General features: G+C 41.3%; 1 non-coding gene across 1 annotated transcript; it reads right to left on the reverse strand.

The window, feature by feature from the left end:
- Window positions 1-1606: 1606 nt before the first annotated feature.
- Window positions 1607-1805, reverse strand: LOC120929937. The gene has a single exon (XR_005747562.1). It is a non-coding gene; the product is annotated as a U2 spliceosomal RNA (small nuclear RNA).
- Between the last annotated feature and the right edge of the window lie 18986 nt (window positions 1806-20791).

Genomic DNA, 20791 nt, shown 5'->3' on the forward strand with positions numbered 1-20791 from the left:
CGCCAATGTCTGTGAATCCGGGCCAAAGTGTTTAGATTTGACCTCATATTATAAGGTTTTGGTAAATCTAAAGGAAAATTGTACAAGAAAATTGTTTTATGTATTGCCTTTTTTTTTGCTGAAATGACTGTTTACAGGATATAGAGACATAATAGTTAACTGATTCCTTTTAAAAATGATTAAAAATAGATAAAAATCAATCATATAATGTACCTACAGTTTCAGTTTCGTTTTTGCATGCTGTTTCCTGCTTCTGTGATGTACAGAGACTCAGAGCCAATACAGGGCAGTGATGGTTTGTAAAACTAAACTGATTGGTGTTGAGGGGTTTTAGACACACATAGGTAGATTCAGGTACAATGGAATAACTTTAGGGCGGCGTAGCCTAGCCTGTTTAGGCTACACCGCCGTAAATTAGCTAGGCTAGTAGTGATTCTCAATTTACTTACCTGCTAATATATGGCGGCGTAGCCTAAAGCGGGCGGGCGTAAGGGCGCCTAATTCAAATTGGTTGGAGGGGGGCGTGTTGTATGGAAATGAGGCTTCACCTCACGTTTTTTGATGTTATTTGCCACTGCGCATGCGCCGGGCGCCTACATTTCCCAGTGCGCATTGCGGCTAAGTACGCCGTACGGGGCCTATTGATTTCGACATGGACGTAAACGACGTAACTCCCGATTCGCGGACGACTTCGCAAACAATGTAAAAAATTTGAACCTCGCGGGCGGGAACGGCGGCCATACTTTAACATTGTTATTCCACTTCATAGGTGGAATAACTTTAGGCCGCCTAATGCCTTACGGAAACAACGTAATTCGACTGCGGCGGCCGGGCGTACATTCGTGAATCGGCGTACAAGCTCATTTACATAATCTACGCCGGCCGCAATGGAAGCGCCACCTAGCGGCCATCAGAAACATTGCAATCTAAGATAGGACGGCGCAAGCCGTCGTATCTTAGATATGTTTAAGTGTATATCTGTTAGAGAATACACTTAAACATAGGTCGGTGCAGATTCAGAGTTAGGTCGGCTTATCTGTAGATAAGCCGGCCTAACTCTTTCTGAATCTACCTAACAAAATTAAAACCTCCTTGATTAGTGACCACAGAGAGAAAGCTTCCATGACTTTTTTCATCAGGAAACAGACAACCAGGAAGTGTTCAGAACAGAGAAGGATTACAGCAACATCAGAGCAAAAACGAACAATGAGGACATGAAACCAGGACTGCAGTAAGGTAAAGGAAGCTATTTAGCTAAAAAAATGTTTTCCTTTAGTGACCCTTTAAGCCTCATACACACCAACAAAACCAACACAACCTAAATGTGTGTTTTTTCTGCTCTTTAGCGCCACCCTTTGGGCAACTTCTGCTAATGTTTTTTTAATGTTTAACATTGGTTCTGTTTGTACTTTGGATTTTAGTTGGACGGATTTGTGTACACAACTTTTTTTGTTGTTAATTCAGCCAACAATCGTCTGATGGAGCATACACACGGTTGGATTATCCGACACAACACGTCCATCAGACAATTATTGTCGTAAAATTGGATTGTGTGTATTTTCCTTCCACTTCACCACTTGGAGATGGTCTATTACATAAAATGCCAATAAAATACATTTATGTATTTGGTTGTAACATGGCAAAATGTGGAAAATTTCAAGGGGTATGATTTTGATTCCATATTATTTTAATGACAAGCAGAAGGAACCACCCAACTTCCAGGGACGGTTAGCATAGCACCACCTACTGGCAACTGATAAGAACAGATTCTACACTTGATCTTAGCCAAAAGGCAGAGAAGTGGTCCTCAATCGGTTAAAGTGTGATATGTTAGGTATTTTTTTAATCTGCATAACACCATATTTCACAGTTTACCAAAAAAATGGGTATTATATTGTGTTTGTGTGCATTACAATTCAGTAAAGTGTATTATTTCCAAAAAGTTGTGTTCGAAAAATACAGTGTGACATAAAAAATTGCAAAACCCATCATTTTATTCTCTAGGGCCCCTGCTAAATATATATATATATATATATATATATATATATATACTGTACATATGTACTCACCCTATGGTCCATACCAACTGACCTTATTTTGTACAGTAAGGGGTAGATTCAGGTAGGGAGCGCGTATTTGTGTGCGGGCGTAACGTATCCTATTTACGCTACGCCTCCGCAACTTTGACAGGCAAGTACAGTATTCACAAAGCAAAGTTGCGGCGGCATAGCGTAAATAGGCCGGTGTAAGCCCGCCTGATTCAAATGTGGAAGATGTGGGCGTGTTTTATGTTAATTTATTGTTACCCCACATAAATGCCGCTTTTTCCGAATGGCGCATTCGCCATCCGTGAAAGTATCCCAGTGCGCATGCTCCAAATTAACCCACAAAAAGCCAATGCTTTTGACGTGAACGTAAATTACGCCCAGACCTATTCGCGAACGACTTACGCAAACGACGTAATCGACTGAAAATTCTATGCTGGCCCGACGGCCGGGCGTACTGCGACGGCCGGGCGTACGTTTGTATATAGGCGTATCTAGCTGATTTACATATTCTAGGCGTAAATAAGCGTACATGCCCCTAGCGGCCAGCGTAAATATGCAGTTTTTTTTTTTTTTTTTTTTTTTTTTTTTTCCGCCTCAGAGAACTATCAGGATATTCAATCAATTTGCGTTCATTTCGCAGTCTCCTTAGTTCGCATCATGGTTGGAAAATTTATTTATCTATTCATTTCATTTTCTTCCCCCTTTTTTTTTTTTTTTTTTAAATATATATCAGTTAATATACAAAAGAAGAGAAAGGAAAAAATACTTAAATACATAAATAGATACATTAGTTTCCCCTAGCCGAACAAACCCTCGTCCCACCCTCAAGCCACCCCCAACCCTTATCCCCTCCTTCCCACCCTCCCCTATCTCCGGAAATCAGTCTCTTATTGAATCACTCTTTGCCCAATAATCTTCCTACACTCCAAAATAGTTAATATGCAAATACAGTGATACCTATTATAAATAAGGTGCCAAATGTGATATTAAACAGCGCTCAAAAAAAATATGTGAAAATGTAAATCAACAAATATAATATTGGTACAGTGACATAGTGAAAAATAAATAAATAATCCACCCTCTAAGTGAGTCAATATATAAGTGTCCAAAAATCCGTGCAAAAATCGCATCAAAAAATACCAGGTTGGCAAATAAAGTCCATGAACTGTCTAAGTGAACAAAAAAATATATATAAATAGTTCATAAATGGAGAGCAAAGGAAAAGAAAAAATCCTTCCCGATCTTCAATAAGTGCTTTCACCACACCACAGTGACTGCGTGCTTCCACCACCCATCAGAAATGCAAACTCACCGCAACAAATGGCCTGACACTTTCGTGTTTAGGCACACAGGCTTGTTAACTGACCCCCTCAGTTTAGTTGATAGAACTCCTTCTTTTCATATAGGGTGGAGCATTCAGTTAAACAGATGGAGATCCGAAGCAAAAAGAAAACTCCAAGATAACAGCCATATGCAAATAAGAAAAAGAGAGCACAATAGTGTGATACTGTAACACAACTTTTAATAACACACTACAAATCTCCCAAAGAATGCACTCACAAAGGTAACTCTTGTTACAAGCAGTGTATAAATCCAAAAACTGACACGGTGTAAAACAAAAAATAAAGATATCCTCCAGGTGAACTAGTGGTCACAGCGGACCAACGAATAGCCCAAGTGTTACTCACAGCCCTTGTGCAGGTGTACTGGAGCTGCTGCTTAGGTAATTGAGCTGGTGGCAGATTAGACCATTCCACGTTCAAGCTTAGAAAGTTAGGTGTGCGGTTGTGACTTCAGTAATCACTCCCCGACATGTTTCATCGAAATGATTTCTTCATGGGGTTACTTACCAGCTGTCTAGTGCCGCTTTATATAGTTGCCAGGGTCCTCCCTCCCCCCTTGTGTTGATGCGTGCCTACTGATTATAACAAGCTGCAGCTGAGTGGACTTACGTTCCTCCCAGCCATGCTAACATGCAGCTGATCCGCTCATCCAATCAGAGCAGCATCATCGTCATGACGCTGTAGCTGGCATTCTTCCAACGTGGTGGAGGCCCTCAGTGGCGACGTTGGTGTATTACACCACATCCCACTGCCTAGTATCGAATGTAATGTCTAACCCCGATGGTTAAACTGGGGTATGACACTCAACCTGCCTGCAGTGTATTCCATAATGGAGGGATGAAAACCAAATATTGCTGACTGTCAGCTTTTCGGATGTCCCTATGACCACAAGTTACCTCTAGGGTCTATGCATACAGAGTATAGCAATATAAATTCAGAAACACAGAGTACATTGGCTCTCATTATTTAAGCACAAGAGCCAGCCAATTAGTGGTGTGTATAGTTATGAATGACATGTATACATATATAAAATATATATTATATAGCACTCTAAAATCTACAAACACATCTCTAGACAATAAGTGTATATACAAAATATAAATGATATTTTAAAAATTGTATATAAAAGAGTTGCAGATATTGTTATCCATATTAAAAATGCATAAAAATATTAGTTAAAAGATATTAATAGGAATAAACAATATATATAAAATAATACATATATTTTTAAAAATGTTAAAATTATTTAAAAACATTATATTAAAATGAATACTGGAAAAAGATAATAAACTGGGCCATGAGCTGTAAATGACATGTGTATAAATATACGTTAGTAAAACAAATAAATGCTCTGGTTTAGACGTAAGTGGGTGTACTACATCATCCCCATATGCATGCACTCATCAAAACTCTGATCATGACGGGTAGCCCAGTTGTTTGGCCCCCTTATATAAACATAGCTCATGATCATCCTATATATGTAAAAACGCATGTCTCAAATCTATTGCTCATAATTTAGGCATTGCTAATGAAGCAATTCACATCCAGTTCTATGTTTAGTCCCCTCGGAAAATGGCTTTTTAACAGGAAGATCCATTGAGTTTCGCGCTGCGACAGGTCTCTCACCCTATTTGAGCCTCTCCACGAAGGGTACACACAGTCAATACCGCAGAACTGAGCTAACGAGGGGTCTTGGTTATGTTTTTCTTTAAAGTGGACTGACACACTATGATACTCGAAGCCTTTCTTAATATTCACAAGGTGTTCAGCCACTCGAATCCGCAATAACCGCTTGGTTCTCCCTACATAAAGTAGCCCACAGGGGCACCAGATCAGGTATACTACGTAAGAAGAGTTACACGTAATAAATTCTTTAATAGAAAAACTCTTCCCATCACTACTCATGACCTGTTGTTTACCCCTGTTACTTGTTCGTACAGTTCTACAGCAGATGCATTTCCTACAGGAGAAAAATCCTTTAAGATCTATTCTAAGGGCCTGTTGGTCTGGGGGATCTAAAATCTTACGAACCACCTTATCACCGAAATTAGGAGCCCTCCTGTAGATGAATCGTGGTTGACTCGGAAGAATTTCGGCAAGGTGTCTGTCCTTGCCCAAGATGTGCCAGTGATTTTTAAAAATGGCCTCTACCTCCTTATATTGGGCATGAAACCCAGACAGGAATCCGCATTGGTGTTGATTATTGTTTGGCTCTTCTGCCTTCTTCTCCAAGCATTTATCTCTAGGGATAACAGCAATGTCTTCAATCATAGTATTCAAAGCTGGCTCATCATATCCCTTTTGAACAAATTTATTCTTGAGTATTTGTGCTTGTGAGAGATAGTCAGTGACATCTGAGCAGTTGCGTCAAACTCTTAAAAATTGCCCCTTAGGGATATTTTTAATCCACGCTGGATGGTGTCCACTATTAATGGACAGGTAACTGTTCCGATCAGTGGTTTTAAAATACACTTTAGTCTTTAATTTATTTCCTTCTCTTTGAATAGTCACATCCAAGAAATTGACAGTATTTCCACTGATCGTGTATTCCAGTTTAATATTATTGGAATTATTATTGAGTTCTCCCAGGAACTGGAGTGCTTCTTGTTGTGATCCTTCCCATATAAATAAAATATCGTCTATAAACCTCCGATAAAATAATAATTGGGGTCTCCGGTTATAAAAAACATGCCTGTCCTCCCACTCAGCCACTCAGCCATAAATCATCATATCATCCTGTCAATATACCTTGGTGCAAGTTTAAAGTTAGCCCAGTCCTGCCATTTTCGTTTAAATCCGCCTTCTCCTTCCTCTCCCATAAACCTGAGCTGTTCAGCATAATATATATCATTGATTCTGCAAAACCAGCTCTTCTCTGTCGGGCTCATAGGGTCCTTCCATTGTTTGGGAATCAGACTCTTTGCTGCATCTAGTACGTGAGGAAGTAAAGTTCTCATGTACTGTTTAGTTGACATTTCTGTCCCATGGAACAAGCAGACCCATGGATCGGGAGGTATTTTAATTCCGGTTATCTCCTCAATTACCAATAATACATTATTCCAGTATGTTTTAATTTTTGGGCAGGTCCACCATATATGTGACATAGTTCCCACTTCAAGACAGCCCCTCCAACAGTTTTTGGAGGTGTCGTCTTGATAACGGTGTGCTATGGCCGGGGTTATATACCATCGTGCTAAACACTTAAAATTCATTTCGATCAGTGCACAATTAAATGAGGTCGTATGGGTCCTTTCTAATATTTTCCTGACCTCTATCTCGGTTTTACCCGTTCCCAATTCCTCTTCCCATTTATTAATATAAGGAGGGAGGCCGGGGTCTTTCAATCCCATCAATATTTTATAAATTGCGGAAATCGCGCCCCTTCCCCCTGGGGCTAAACACAAACGCTCCAAAGGAAGCAAGTGTCTATCTGATCTCAGGGGGGAGGGGAGGGAATCCACAAAATGCGTCAACTGCAAGTATCGCCACCTGTTCAACTCAAACAAATCTTTTTTTTTACTTAGTTCCTGGTAGGTAAGAATTTTGCCATCTATTAATATGTCTTTTAATTGTGCATCTGGTTTTTTAATCCAATTACCAAACAGGTCCATTTTCCCTGGTACAAAAAAATGTGTGTCATATAGAGGGATTAGTGGGGAGTTATAGCCCCATCTATGTTTTTTATGTGCCCTATCCCATATAAACGTGGATGCCAATGTGATTTTGTGCATGTGCGGATTTATTTGTCTAAGATGTGGCGGTATCCAAATCTCTTTTCCTAACCGTGACTTATTTGAGCAACTTTCTATTCTCACCCACCTTTTCTCTTTGTTATCTCTGACCCAATCGATCACCCGTGCCATGTGTATAGCCCTATAATATGTGTAAATATCCGGTACCCCCAAACCACCATGTTCCTTATCTCTAATTAACACCTCCATACTTATACGCACCTTTTTGTTCCGCCATATGAACCTATTTAGTAATTGTTTTAGTATTTTAAAATAAACACCCGGTAATGCGATTGGTAACATTTGCATTATATATAGTATCTTAGGGAGTGTAAACATTTTAAAACAATTTATTCTCCCTAGTAGGGATCTTTGTCTCAATGCTATTCTCTTTAAGTCTTTTTTAATATCATTTAATAATGGTATATAATTCTGCAGGTAAATTAAGTCAGGGGATGAAGTAATATTGACTCCCAAATATTTTATCTCGGTATCTTTCCAAATAAATGGGAACTCTTGCTTATATCTCCGTACATCCTGTGCATTCACGCTAATATTAAGGATTTCTGATTTTAGAGGGTTGATTTTAAAATTAGATACGTCTCCATACAATTTGAGGGTTTTTAATAAATTCGGGAGTGTTATAGTTGGATTCGTTATAAATAATAAGATATCGTCGGCGAACGCTGCGAGTTTATGTTCCCCATCATTTGTTTGAATCCCCCTGATGTCGGGGTTATTTCTAATCCCGACCAGCAATGGTTCCAAAGATAAAATAAATAAAAGAGGGGACAGGGGACAACCCTGTCTAGTCCCATTGAACATTTCGAATGACCCTGACAATGTCCCATTCACCTTAACTCTTGCCGTTGGGTGTTTATACAGAGCGCTTATCCACCCCATCATTTTTGGACCGATCCCGATAAATTCCAATGTGTTCAATAGAAATCCCCAGTCTACCCTGTCGAAAGCCTTTTCGGCGTCTATAGACAGGAGTAGACCTGGGGATTTACTATCTTTTATTATCTGTGTCAACAGAAGTGTTCTGATGCTGTTGTCCCTACCTTCCCTCCCGGGGACAAAACCTACTTGGTCAGTATGTACTAAATCTTTCATGATTGTTTTCATTCTCCCTGCTAGGATTTTGGCGAACAATTTTACATCTGCATTTAATAGCGAAATGGGTCTAAAACTAGAACATAAGGAGGGATCTTTACCTATCTTAGGGATTACTGTAATTGCAGCCTCCAAAGCCTCTTGACGAATATCCCAATTTAAACCAATACCGTTTATATAGGAGCACATCCTGGGGATCAGAATGTCACTGAACTTTTGATAGTATGCAATTGTTAGCCCATCGGGGCCTGGGCTTTTCCCCTTTGGTAACTCCTTTAAATTATTACGGATTTCCATTTCCGTTATAGGTTCTTCTAGAAAACTAATTTTGTCCTCTGGTATTTTATTTAAACATGTGTTACTTAAGAATTTTTTTATATTAACACTTCTCCTTTTTGTTTTTTCTGAGGTATCCCCTTGCGATATCGAATACAACTTCCCATAGTATTCTTGAAATTCTCTTGCTATTTCTGATGTTGTATATACCTTACTCCCTTTGCCTGTTTGAATACTTTCTATATAATTACCCTTAAATTTGTTTTGAAACCTTTTTGCTAGGTATTTACCGGACAAGTCCCCCAATTGATAGTTCTCTTTCCTACGTCTGTAGTATGCCGCTCTATTATCGTATTCAATGAGATCTCTTAATTCCTCTCTTTTTAAGATAATGATACGCTCCGCTTCCTGCTCTCCTGTTAGTTTATGGGTCTGTTCGAGATCCAAGATAGTTTTGTATAGCTCATCATATTTTTTTTTAGTTTCTTTTTTTTTCGCTGATCCTATTGCGATCAGTATGCCCCTGATATAGGCTTGTGAGCCTCCCAAACTAATGATTCCGACATGTGTTCGGTACAGTTTGTCTTGAAATATCATTCCAGTTCCTGTTTTATCCTTACTACAACCTCTTCGTCCTGTATTAAATCCTCGTTAAGTCTCCATTTGGTGTTACTTTTAGGGGTTCCCTCGTTTTTTAAGTTGATTGAAACTGGCGCATGATCCGACAGGGTCGTTATCCCAATTCCCGAACTTGTCACTACATCCAGTGAGCTATGATCCACTAAAAAAAAATCGATCCTAGAGTACGTCCCGTGCACAGCGGAGTAGAATGAATAATCTCGTATTTTCGGATGCTGAATTCTCCAAACGTCTATCAATTGGAGTTGGTGTAATTTTTTTTAAGTAATTTTCTTTGTACATCTCCAGTCCGCTGTGCACGGGACGTAGAATCGAGGTCCGGATCCAAGCAGAGATTCATATCACCCGCCACAACTACCTTGCCTATCCTAAAGTCCATAAACATCTCAATGACCCCCCTAAGAAATCTCATGGAGTTCTTATTTGGGCAGTAAATGTTTGCTATAGAATAGTCCACTTCGTTTATTTTTCCTCTAAGTAGGAGATACCGCCCCTCGGGATCTACTTTTCTCTCTGCCAGGACGAATCTAACTTCCTTAGCAAACCCTATGGCAACCCCCTTTGCCAGTTTAGTCGGTGAGTCTCCATAGTACCATAGTGGATATTCCGGTGAACTTATTTTAAGATTTGACTCCTGCGAGATATGTGTCTCTTGTATGAGTACTATGTCTGCTTTAAGATGTTTAATTTCTCTTAAAATATTACCCCTTTTTAACGGGGAATTTAATCCCCTTACATTATATGAGAGTATTTTTAAGGTTCCCATAGTTCTACCAGATAATCCCTCGCCCCCGGGCCACTCCCGTTTACATTGTTATTATTATATTCAGTTGTTATGAATTGAGTCATGTCACTCGTCATCTTACATGGATAGGATTTCCAATAGGCATCAGAGCAAAGCCACAACAGGCAGCTTATTTCTAATACTGCAAACCGGAGATACTCCCCCCCAAACCCTCTCCCGCACCCCCCCACCTCCCCCCATATACTCTGTGCTATGACCCCTATATTCACCCTAACCCTCCCCCCTCCCTCCCTTCCCCCACAAATAGGGGCATTACGGCCTAAAATAGGCACCTGGATCCGTGGCCAACCTGCACCACCCGGCCCACGGTTCTCGCCCCAGAGGTTGAGCTCTGTAAGTGTGACTACATCCGGAACTGCCCCTGCCCCCCCCCCCAACCAGGGGCTAGGGGTGGGTGAGTAGCCCCAGGACCCCCGAACCCCCCAGGCCCACACCAGCCAGTCCCCCCCATCCCCCCCTAACCCCTAACCCCCCCCCCCACCCCCCAGCCCCCCCCACCATTTCCCCTTTTTATTCATCTTATGTGGATTTTTTCCTAATTATTTTCCTCTTTTATTTCCTGGGATGAGGTTCCATGTCTGATGACCCGGTATAGGTGATGTCTTATCTTGTGGTTCATTCCATCCAGGTATCTCTATCAATGGAATGTCTAGTCTCTTACAGAATTTAGTCATCTCTTCAGGGAACCTTAAGGTCGCGGACCTGCCCTCCTTCTTCCCGATTAAACACGCTGGGTAACCCCAGGAATATTGGATACCATGTGCTTTTAAATGTTCGAGTAACGGTTTTAATAATCTCCTTCTAGAGAGGGTCTCGGTGGCGAGGTCCGGAAAAATCTGTAATTCAGTCTCATTGAATGTAACCGGCCTGATGGTTTTAAGACGCTGCCATATCTGTTCTTTATCTTGGAAATTATGAAATCTTGCGATCACGTCTCTGGGGATTCCGGCTGCCAATTCAGCCGGTTTTCTAATACGATGAAATCTTTCAAATTTGATTTTTTCCGTTTCCGTTTTACACAAAATGGGGCCGAATAATTTATCGAGTTTTACTTGGAGGTCTTCTCCTTCCAGGTCTGGTAGACCCCGGATCCTCAAATTTTTCCTCCGGTTCCGATTTTCTTGATCTTCCATACGATACCTCAGATTCCTTTGTTCTATTTGTATTTCCTTCATTTGCATTTTTAACTCTGACACCTCAGCTGCTTGGCTATCCAGTTTTTCTTCGGTTTCTTCCACTCTTCTCAATAAGTGACTCATGTCTTCGTGTACAATCGTTATCTCATTTTTTAACGAGAGCTCCATTCGTGAGATTGATAATTCTAGTCGCGAAAACATCTCTAATAGCTCTGTTTTTGATGGGGGTAGATCTTTATGGGTGGCACCGAGTGGTCCTGCAACATCCTCCTCAGACTCTCTGATTGTCACTGTTTCTGAGTACCTTCTCTGTCCATTTTTTTGTTGGCCCAATGATGATCTGCTTTTGGCCCCAGATGTTTCGCTAGGGCAGTCTTTGGAAGTGTCTTGTGTCATGTATTTTTTTATGGTGCCAGGGCTGGCACTTATTTTGGGGTCCTTAGCCACCGCACCTCTTACTGGGCGGCCTCTCATTTCCTATATTCAGTTGATGAACCTCTGAAGATAGAAAGGTGTCCTTTGTTTTCCTTAAATTTTTCTCTTTCTCCTTTATCTCACTTCTCCTGCTCAGTCGTCTCCCATCCTTTGGTATTTAAAGTGTAGTGAGAACCTGCGGACTGTGGGAGCAATGTGAGCTGGTAGGTGAGCTTGAACTTAAGCTGGAGGGTGGTAGGAGGCAGGGAAAGAGAGCTACGTCTCCCCGCACACTGTTCTGGCACACTATTCCCCACACACCCCACGCCCCTTGTGATCCCTTAAAGTGGCAGTCCACTATCACTATCTACTTCGGTTTCTGCTTCAGCTTCAGCCTCGCTCACTAAAGTGCCCTGTAGTGCGCTGTCCCCTGATACGCTGATCACCACTCCATCGCTTATAATTGTAATCCTTTAAGATGACTTATAGTTACTTATGGTTACTTATAGTTGCATACAGTTGCTGTATAATTAGTATAATTAGCTTATGATTAGCTGATAGTTAGTGTCTATATTAGCATTTAGTTAGTGACAGTCTTCAAACGGCCAACCACTTCAGCACTTATCATCGCTTGCTGGAGTAAAATGTTATAGTTGACAGATGGTTGGCGTTTTAGATAGCACCAGATAGCATCAGATAGCACTAGACAGCACCAGATAGCATAGGACAACACTGAGCCAACTAGGCCAACAACAGTCTTCCATCGATCCTCCTCCACCAGCAATCCGCTGCCGCTGTAGCCACATTTACTGTGATGCCTTTGTATATGCCCTGTATGCCTTTGTATGCCTTTGTATAATTAGCTGAAGGCAATTGACATCCAGGTAGCATGTAGGTTTTATCAATGACAATGAATGAAATACTGAAAATGGAAACCAGCAATAAAAATGACAATCACTGTCTCTCTGTTAGTCCAGCAATCAGCAGTCTATCAATAATCTATCAATAATCAGTGGTCAGCTGCTGCTTCTCTCACTGAGGTACTCTGTATGCTGAACCGCGCTGAACCGCGCCGACACACTGACACACTGGGGGGCTCTCACCGCCTGAGACAGACGGATCAGACTGCAGTTTCTCACTGCTCCTCAGCTCCCCAGACCGCACAGCGCGCCCAGCACACGCCCAGCACACCCAGCACACAGAGCCCGAGCCCCTCGGCTCCTCCAACACCTGCGAGCGTCGGGGCTCGCTAACTCACGTCTCCAGGGGATCCTCACGACCGCTCTCCTCAGCGCAAGGTACCGAGGCAGCACAACAGCGCAACAGCGCAACAGGACGACAGGACGACAGGACGAGAGGTAGGGGAGCGGGGGGGGGGAGAAGCACGGCGGGGGGGAAGGGAAGGGACGGAGCCTAGTGCACGCCCGAGCGTAAATATGCAGTTAAGCTACGACGGCGTAGGAGACTTACGCTGGTCGTATCTTAGACAAATTCTGGCGTATCAGAATCAGGCGCCAAGATACGACGCCTTACACTCAGAGATACGATGGCGTATCTGGAGATACGCCGTACTATCTCCTACCTGAATCTGGCCCTAAATGTTTATGGTAAACTGTGTCAAATGTTTTTGAAAAATACAGATACACCATGTCTACGGGCCTTCCTTAATCTAGATGGCAACTCACCTCCTCATAGAAGGTTAATAGATTGATTTGGCAAGAACAATTCTTCATGAATCCATGCTGATTACTGCTAATGATACCTTTCTCATTACTAAAATCATGTATATAGTCCCTTAACATCCCCTCCAAGAGCTTGCATACTATTGATGTTAGGCTAACTGGTCTGTAATTCCAAGAGATGTATTTTGTGCCCTTTTTAAATATTGGTGCTACATTGGCTTTTCTCCAATCAGCTGTTCCATTCCATTCCATTCCAGTCAGTAGACTGTCAGTAAAAATTAGGAACAATGGTCTGACAATTATTTGACTGAGTTCCCTAAGTCCCCTGAGTTCCCTAAGGGCAGCACAGTGGTGTAGTGGTTAGCACTTTCACCTATCAGCAAAAGGGTCGCTGGTTCAAATCCCGACCGCAACATCATCTGCTTAAAGTTTGCATTTCTCCCTGTGTCTGTGTGGGTTTCCTCCGGATAATCTAGTTTCCTCCCACACTCCAAAGACATGCTGGTAGGTTAAGTCAAACTTTTCCCAGTATATATGTGTGTACGACTGTGTGTCCCAAGCGTGTCGAGATCCTATGGGGTAAATGACCACACCAGCCAGGAAGACACTGGCTGCAAAAAGTGCCTAGAGGCAATTTAGTTTGCATGTGTAGCACTATACAAGTCACTCATTCATTCATACCCTCGGGTGCAAGCTGTCTGGTCCCAGTGGTTTATTAATGTGAAGTTTCCCAAGTCTAATTTTAATTTTGTCCTCTGTTAACCATGGAGGTGCTTCCTGTGATGTGTCATGAGGATAAACATTGCAGTTTTGGTTACTAAAGCCCCCCGATTCCCTCATGAAGACTGAGGAGAAGAATAAATTCAATAGCTTCGCCATCTCCCCATTCTTTGTAACCAGATGACCTTCCTCATTCTTCTAACCGCCCTAATTGCACCCTTCCATTTCTTGTTGCATTTCTTAGAAAGTCTGAATGTTGATGATGATCCTGCAACCTTGTATTTTTTGAAGGCCTTCTCCTTTACTTTTATATGCATTTTAACATTGGAGTTTTTCCAGGACTTTTGATCGCTCTTTTAAATATATTGGAAAATGTGGAAAAGAAAATGTAGCGCCCAAAAGTATAAAAAGACCCCTAAAAAGGGTGAAATTGATGTGTACCCTGAAGGTAGATGACTTAATGTCTAAGCCTAGTACCTCTTAATACACAATGGTGAGATTGTGGAATTGTGAGGTGGGCATTGGGAGCTGTGATGTGAAAAATGCTCCTATATAGCAAACTTACATACAGATCCGTGCTATAAAAAAATCAACAAGCAAATATACATATGTGAAATAACTATGGTGTGATCACCATACATGTGTAAAAAAAATTATATACAACAAAGTGATAAATAAAACTAAACTAGATGTTTAGTGATAAAAAGAAAAAAAAGTCAGTGGTAGGGACAGTCCTCCAAGGCCAACATTCCACTGTTGATCAGGTGTGCCTCAGTATTAGAGGCGTAAACCCAATCCTGCAAATATCAAGAAGTCTGCTGGGGAATGTGGAGTCTAAATTGCACATATAAACTTCCAATGTTGGGTGGAGCAGATATCTTCAATACCAAAAATCTTCAGTGCTGGACAAGTAAATAAATAAATGGGTGGGTACCCTTACCAGAACTGGTGGACCCTCTCAACCACCATACGGTGGGAGGGTCGTCAGGGCTTGTATAGACCGATTGTCTGGGTCCAGGGGTCCTCACTCCGCGTGTCCAATCCAGAAATGGTTAATGAAGCACTTGTTCTTCCAAGATAGATAGCCAAGGTTGGTTGATCGATAGTAGCTCAAAACACCCAAAGTGGTAAAAAAGGAAAAATATAGAGGTGCTCCTCGTAGTGTAAAAACATTTAATAAAAAATTTAATAAAAAAGCATTGCAAATACACACACGTGGCAAAGAATGCAGTAAAAATATAAAAAACTTCAAATAGCCACACAAGAAATAGGTCACTCTGCTAGCAATCAAACGAAAAAATAGCAAAAGTAAAAGTAAAAATACAGCAGCAAACTCCCACCTTGGATAAAGGTGTGGGGAGTGTTCCAACAAAGTTGAGAATGCAATGGGGATGCAGTGGAGTAATCACCCGACCGGTTTCGTCGCTAACGGACTTCAACTGGGGTATCTGGTCCTCCTCTGCTCCCCCCATTGCATTAAATACCTTACATCCAGGTCCCTGATTGCTGGCATCTGTTCGTCCATGTCTAACCGGCGTGCGTTCCATAACAAGGAACTGGAAACATCGTCTGCGTTCCAAAGGCCGGAAGTAGTAGGGCGGGGCTTAGCGTCAGGACGCCAGCGTCAAGACGTGCTTATCGTCAGGACATCCAGGATGACTCAGTCACTCCCCCTCTCCTCCTCCGTGATAGGCAGGAGGTGTGGTAGTCAGCCGACCAATGGGCATTAATCAGCAGCCCTTCCGCAGCGTCATGACGTCAGCGCCGTACGCCGCGTTCCACGATGCGCTTCAGGCATGTCACAGGCAGACGTCAGTATCAACACACAGACGCTCCAGGACACACAGCGTCATGTATCAGCCCAAAGGTGGCAAAGAACCCACCGGGGTTATCAGAGGTCACCCTAAGTCACCCCAATCCAGTTGGACTTTACAAAGGACAGATATAGTCAGTATATAAATACTCCATATGGATCAGATGAAAGCAAGCAATCATGGAGGTGGACTCAAGGCCCCACTAGAAATGTAATAATTAAAGAGACATACACATATAAAACTCCATCTTCAGAACCTCAAAAAAACTTATTTAATTATTTCTTCTGGACCTCAAAAAATTGACGAGTCAGAAGAAACAATATTAAGTGTGACAAAACAGGCGATCCTAAGAATCGATCAAAATATAAAGTTAGGACTGATTAATAAAAGCATTCACGTCCCATTCGACGTTGAGTCCAAATGGGGCGTAACTCTTGAGGGTGTAAATCCAATATACTTCTAACTTCGAGACCCCTCTGGTACTCGGTTCACCCCTCCAGTGTGGAACAAATTTGTCGATAATCAAAAAGGAGGTACCTGTCAATGATTTATTGTGAACCTGTAAATAGTGTCTGGGCACTGTGTGTTTATCGTTGCCTTTCTTGATTTTTGCAACATGTTCACCTACCCTTGTGGAAAAACTGCGGATAGTACGACCCACATATTGTTTTCCACAAGGGCAGGTGATCAGATAAACTATATATGTGGAAGCACAGGTGGAAAATTGCTTCATGGGATAGTCCATCTGAGTGACACTAGACCGGAAAGAGATGCTTTTCTTTCTCCCATGTATATTCTCAAGGCATACCTTGCATTTCCTGCATGGGTGAAAGCCTTTGGATAAGGGAAAAAAATTGTTTTTTTAGGCGGGTCAATATATTATAATATATATTATAATATATATAAATATATTACCCAATGGGATGCATCTCTCTTCCGTGTTCTATGTTCCTAAGATTTTATCCCAGTTTATGCCTTCTAGGAAGGTTCGTAGTTTAGGGAAGTTGGCTCTTTTGAAATTCAGTGTATTCATATTCCCCTTATGCTTATGCTTCCCCTTATGCTTCCAATTTGTGTGATTTATACTGAAGCCAATTGACCTGTGATCGCTGTTTCCTAAATTGCCCCGTATTTCAACATTCATGATCAGGTCTGTATTGTTGGTAAGCAGTAGGTCCAGTAACGCCTTATTTCTAGTTGGTGCGTCTACCATCTGAACCATGAAATTGTCCTGCAAGACATTTAGAAACTGGTGAGCCTTAGACAAATGCGATAATGGGTATACACTTAAATGGTTTCCAGACAATCATGAGAGCTGTTGAACCAGGCTCCCGGCATTGGTTCTCAAAACGTGTCTCATCTGCTCAAAAGCAATACAACACCTTCTTAGGAATGCACTTTGCCAGTGGTTGTGCTGTGTCACTGCTGCTGGTACAAGGAGGAACCTGATGATTAGAGCCTGAATCCAATATAATATAAACCCTGCATTGAGGGTGCAGCGCAGTGGACCTGTGGCTTTCCTGGGTTAGCTGCACATATACTGCAGGTGTGGCGCACTTTCTGAAAGTGCACCAAACCCGCAGGTAATAACAGAGGTGTATGACTCAGTGCAGGTAACCCGAAGGTGCACTGATCTGATTTGATTTGAAGTCAGCCCAGTAACCACTGCAGAACAGATATGCCCATATATGCACTTTTTAGCAATAGACAAAAATAAATAAAAATCCTGTCTGATCTGAATCTATCATAGTTTCTAATAATTATAATCTCAGTGTTAATATTTTTGTCAGTATCTTAAAATCCATGTTTAATAATACTATCGGCCTATATGATGAGCATCATTTTGGATCACATGTTTCTTTATATTATAAGAGTTATGTGTGCCTGTCTCATTGAGTCTGGCAATGTCTCTTTTAATAACCCGTTTGTATATACTTCTGCAAGCTTTAGAGCTAATAAAGCTCCATATTTTTTATAAAATTTGACAGAAATTTCTTCCCTGGAAATGTGTGTATAATCTTCAGAATCTCTTCACTTGTGATTGGATAAACCAATGCCTCTCTCTCCCTAACCAACAGCCACCCAGGGGCTATCTGATCCAAAACATCATTCATAATCCCCGGGCGGAAGTCGAAGGGGAGAGCAGAGGCATATAACAAACTATTAAAACTAGGGGGGACTAATGCGCATACCAAAATAGGGAATGATTTCATAATGAAACTAACATAAGCAGCAGGCACCTAAAGGTGTTCACACACATAAAACAGTATTGAAAAAGGGGGAAATAGGGGCGCTTACTAAAAGGCTAGATCACTGAAACAAACATCCAACATGTGAAAAATAAAAATATTAAATATATAAATTATTAAATAATAAATAGATATGCTAAAATAAATAATTTTCCGGTGCCAAAAACATGAATAAGTACAAAAATTTATTCCAGGTGAACAGGTGAAAAATGTGGTGTAAATGCCCGTGTGGGATAGGTAGTTAATAGTCCATCAATTGACAATAAATAAAATAAAAATATCCGTGCAAACACAGCCAAAAGTGCAAATGCGAGTGCAAACTGCAAAAAAGAAGTCTTAATAAATAAATAAATTCTTCAAAGGGATTAAAGTCCACAATACTGTGAAATGAACTCCAACGATGCAGGCAAAATGAATTTCGCAGAAGAAAGTGCAAGAGCTGTTCACTCGCTGGCGACCGGAAGTCTCCTTGTTTACATACGCTGATGTTTTTCTGCTGCACTGTGAGTTTTACTAATTGTTTAATAAAATACTTTCTTATTAACATACTGCAATATGGAGCGCCCCTCTGTTTTTTCCTCTATTTGCATTTGGAGCTGATTTGGGGAATTCGATCGGGCTGGAGCATTTGACACCAGAAAGGCATGTTTTAATGCCTGCTATAGTTATGAGCCAGGAGCTATGAGAATTGGTTTTAGTATCAATAGTTTTTATTGAAAAATATATGCGTACAGGCAGATAAATGCAGTAAAAAAAGCACTAAACAGCAATATAATGTACAATATGTTGTAAAGGTTAGGTACAGATACTCAGTATTAATCGGATTTCAATGAGCCTGGTGAAATACATAACAGCAATCTAATCGAGACTACAACTAGAGAATAACTGGTAGCGGGTCCCCGCCCTCCGGGCGCCCCAACGGGAACACACTTCCTCCGGAGGCCCGAGGCCCTCCATACTGACATTAAAGTTACACCAGGTACCACATAAACATTGCATCAAAACCATTCACATTATATGTGTTATCTTGTAAGCTAAGTTGATACGAACCCGCATATAGAATTAAAAGAGAAACATAACCAACACAAAAGGAGAAGGAAAAAAGAGGAAGAAAGGAAAAAGGGGGTAAAGAAAGAAAAAGTAACCGGTCCGAAGCTCTGTTACCGCGGGACCCATGGACCCGATCGCCGCAGGTGTCCCGCGATCGGGTCACAGGAACTGAAGAACGGGGAGAGGTGAGTGTAAACAAACCTCCCCCGTTCTTCTCTGTGGCAATGTCAGTGATCGTCTGTTCCCTGATATAGGGAATGACGATCACTGACATCACCTGTCCAGCCCCACCCCCCTACAGTTAGAAACACACATGAGGTCACACTTAACCCCTACAGCGCTCCTTAGTGGTTAACCCCTTCACTCCCATTGTCATTTTCACAGTAATCAGTGCATTTATATAGCACTTTTCGCTGTGAAAATGACAATGGTCCCAAAAATGTGTTAAAGGTGTCCGATGTATCCGCCATAATGTCGCAGTCATGAAAAAAATCACTGATCGCCGCCATTAGTAGTAAAAAAAAAAAACGTATTAATAAAAATGCCATAAAACAAGCCCCCATCTTGTAAACGCTATACATTTTGCGCAAACCAATCGATAAATGCTTATTGCGATTTTTTTTTTACCAAAAATAGGTAGAAGAATACATATCGGCCTAAACTGAGGAAAAACATGTTTTTTATATCTTTTTTGGGGATATTTATTATAGCAAAAAGTAAAAAATATTGCATTTTTTTCAAAATTGACGCTCTATTTTTATTTATAGCGCAAAAACTAAAAACCGCAGAGGTAATCAAATACCCACAAAAGATAGCTCTATTTGTGGGAAAAAAAGGACGCCAATTTTTTTTGGGAGCCACATCGCACGACCGCGCAATTGTCAGTTAAAATTATGCAGTGCTGAATCGCAAAAAGTGGCCCGGTCATTGATCAGCAAAATGGTCCGGGGCTGAAGTGGTTAACTCTCTTCACCTGCAAATCAAAGTTCAACCCTTTGATCTGTAGATGCAAAACACAGAAAGTTACAATTGATACAATGTTTCAATGTAACTTTCTGTGATGTGGTTGTTGATAAACATTGTCAGCCTGCTTCTATTTTTTGACAGCTCCTGCTGAATTGTTGGGTACTGAGATAGGGAAGGGTCCTGGCATCAGAGCAGATCTGGATGTACTAGACATGCCCTGTGTACACTGATGACATGTTTTTGGGTGTGTCTAATACGCCCAAAGTCTGCAACTGGTTAAGGATTGTAAAATAAGGGTAAATGTGAATTTTGGGGTGATTTACCAAATGATCTGACATTTTCAGAATATGTTGACATAGAGTCTTCTGTTGTGTGACGTTTGGGGGAAATTGGTTTACATTTAAGGTATTTTTCTTGATCTTCCATACGATACCTCAGATTCCTTTGTTCTATTTGTATTTCCTTCATTTGCATTTTTAACTCTGACACCTCAGCTGCTTGGCTATCCAGTTTTTCTTCGGTTTCTTCCACTCTTCTCAATAAGTGACTCATGTCTTCGTGTACAATCGTTATCTCATTTTTTAACGAGAGCTCCATTCGTGAGATTGATAATTCTAGTCGCGAAAACATCTCTAATAGCTCTGTTTTTGATGGGGGTAGATCTTTATGGGTGGCACCGAGTGGTCCTGCAACATCCTCCTCAGACTCTCTGATTGTCACTGTTTCTGAGTACCTTCTCTGTCCATTTTTTTGTTGGCCCAATGATGATCTGCTTTTGGCCCCAGATGTTTCGCTAGGGCAG

This window comes from Rana temporaria, chromosome 2 (assembly GCF_905171775.1).
Source record: "Rana temporaria chromosome 2, aRanTem1.1, whole genome shotgun sequence".
Classification (NCBI taxonomy): Eukaryota; Metazoa; Chordata; class Amphibia; order Anura; family Ranidae; genus Rana; species Rana temporaria.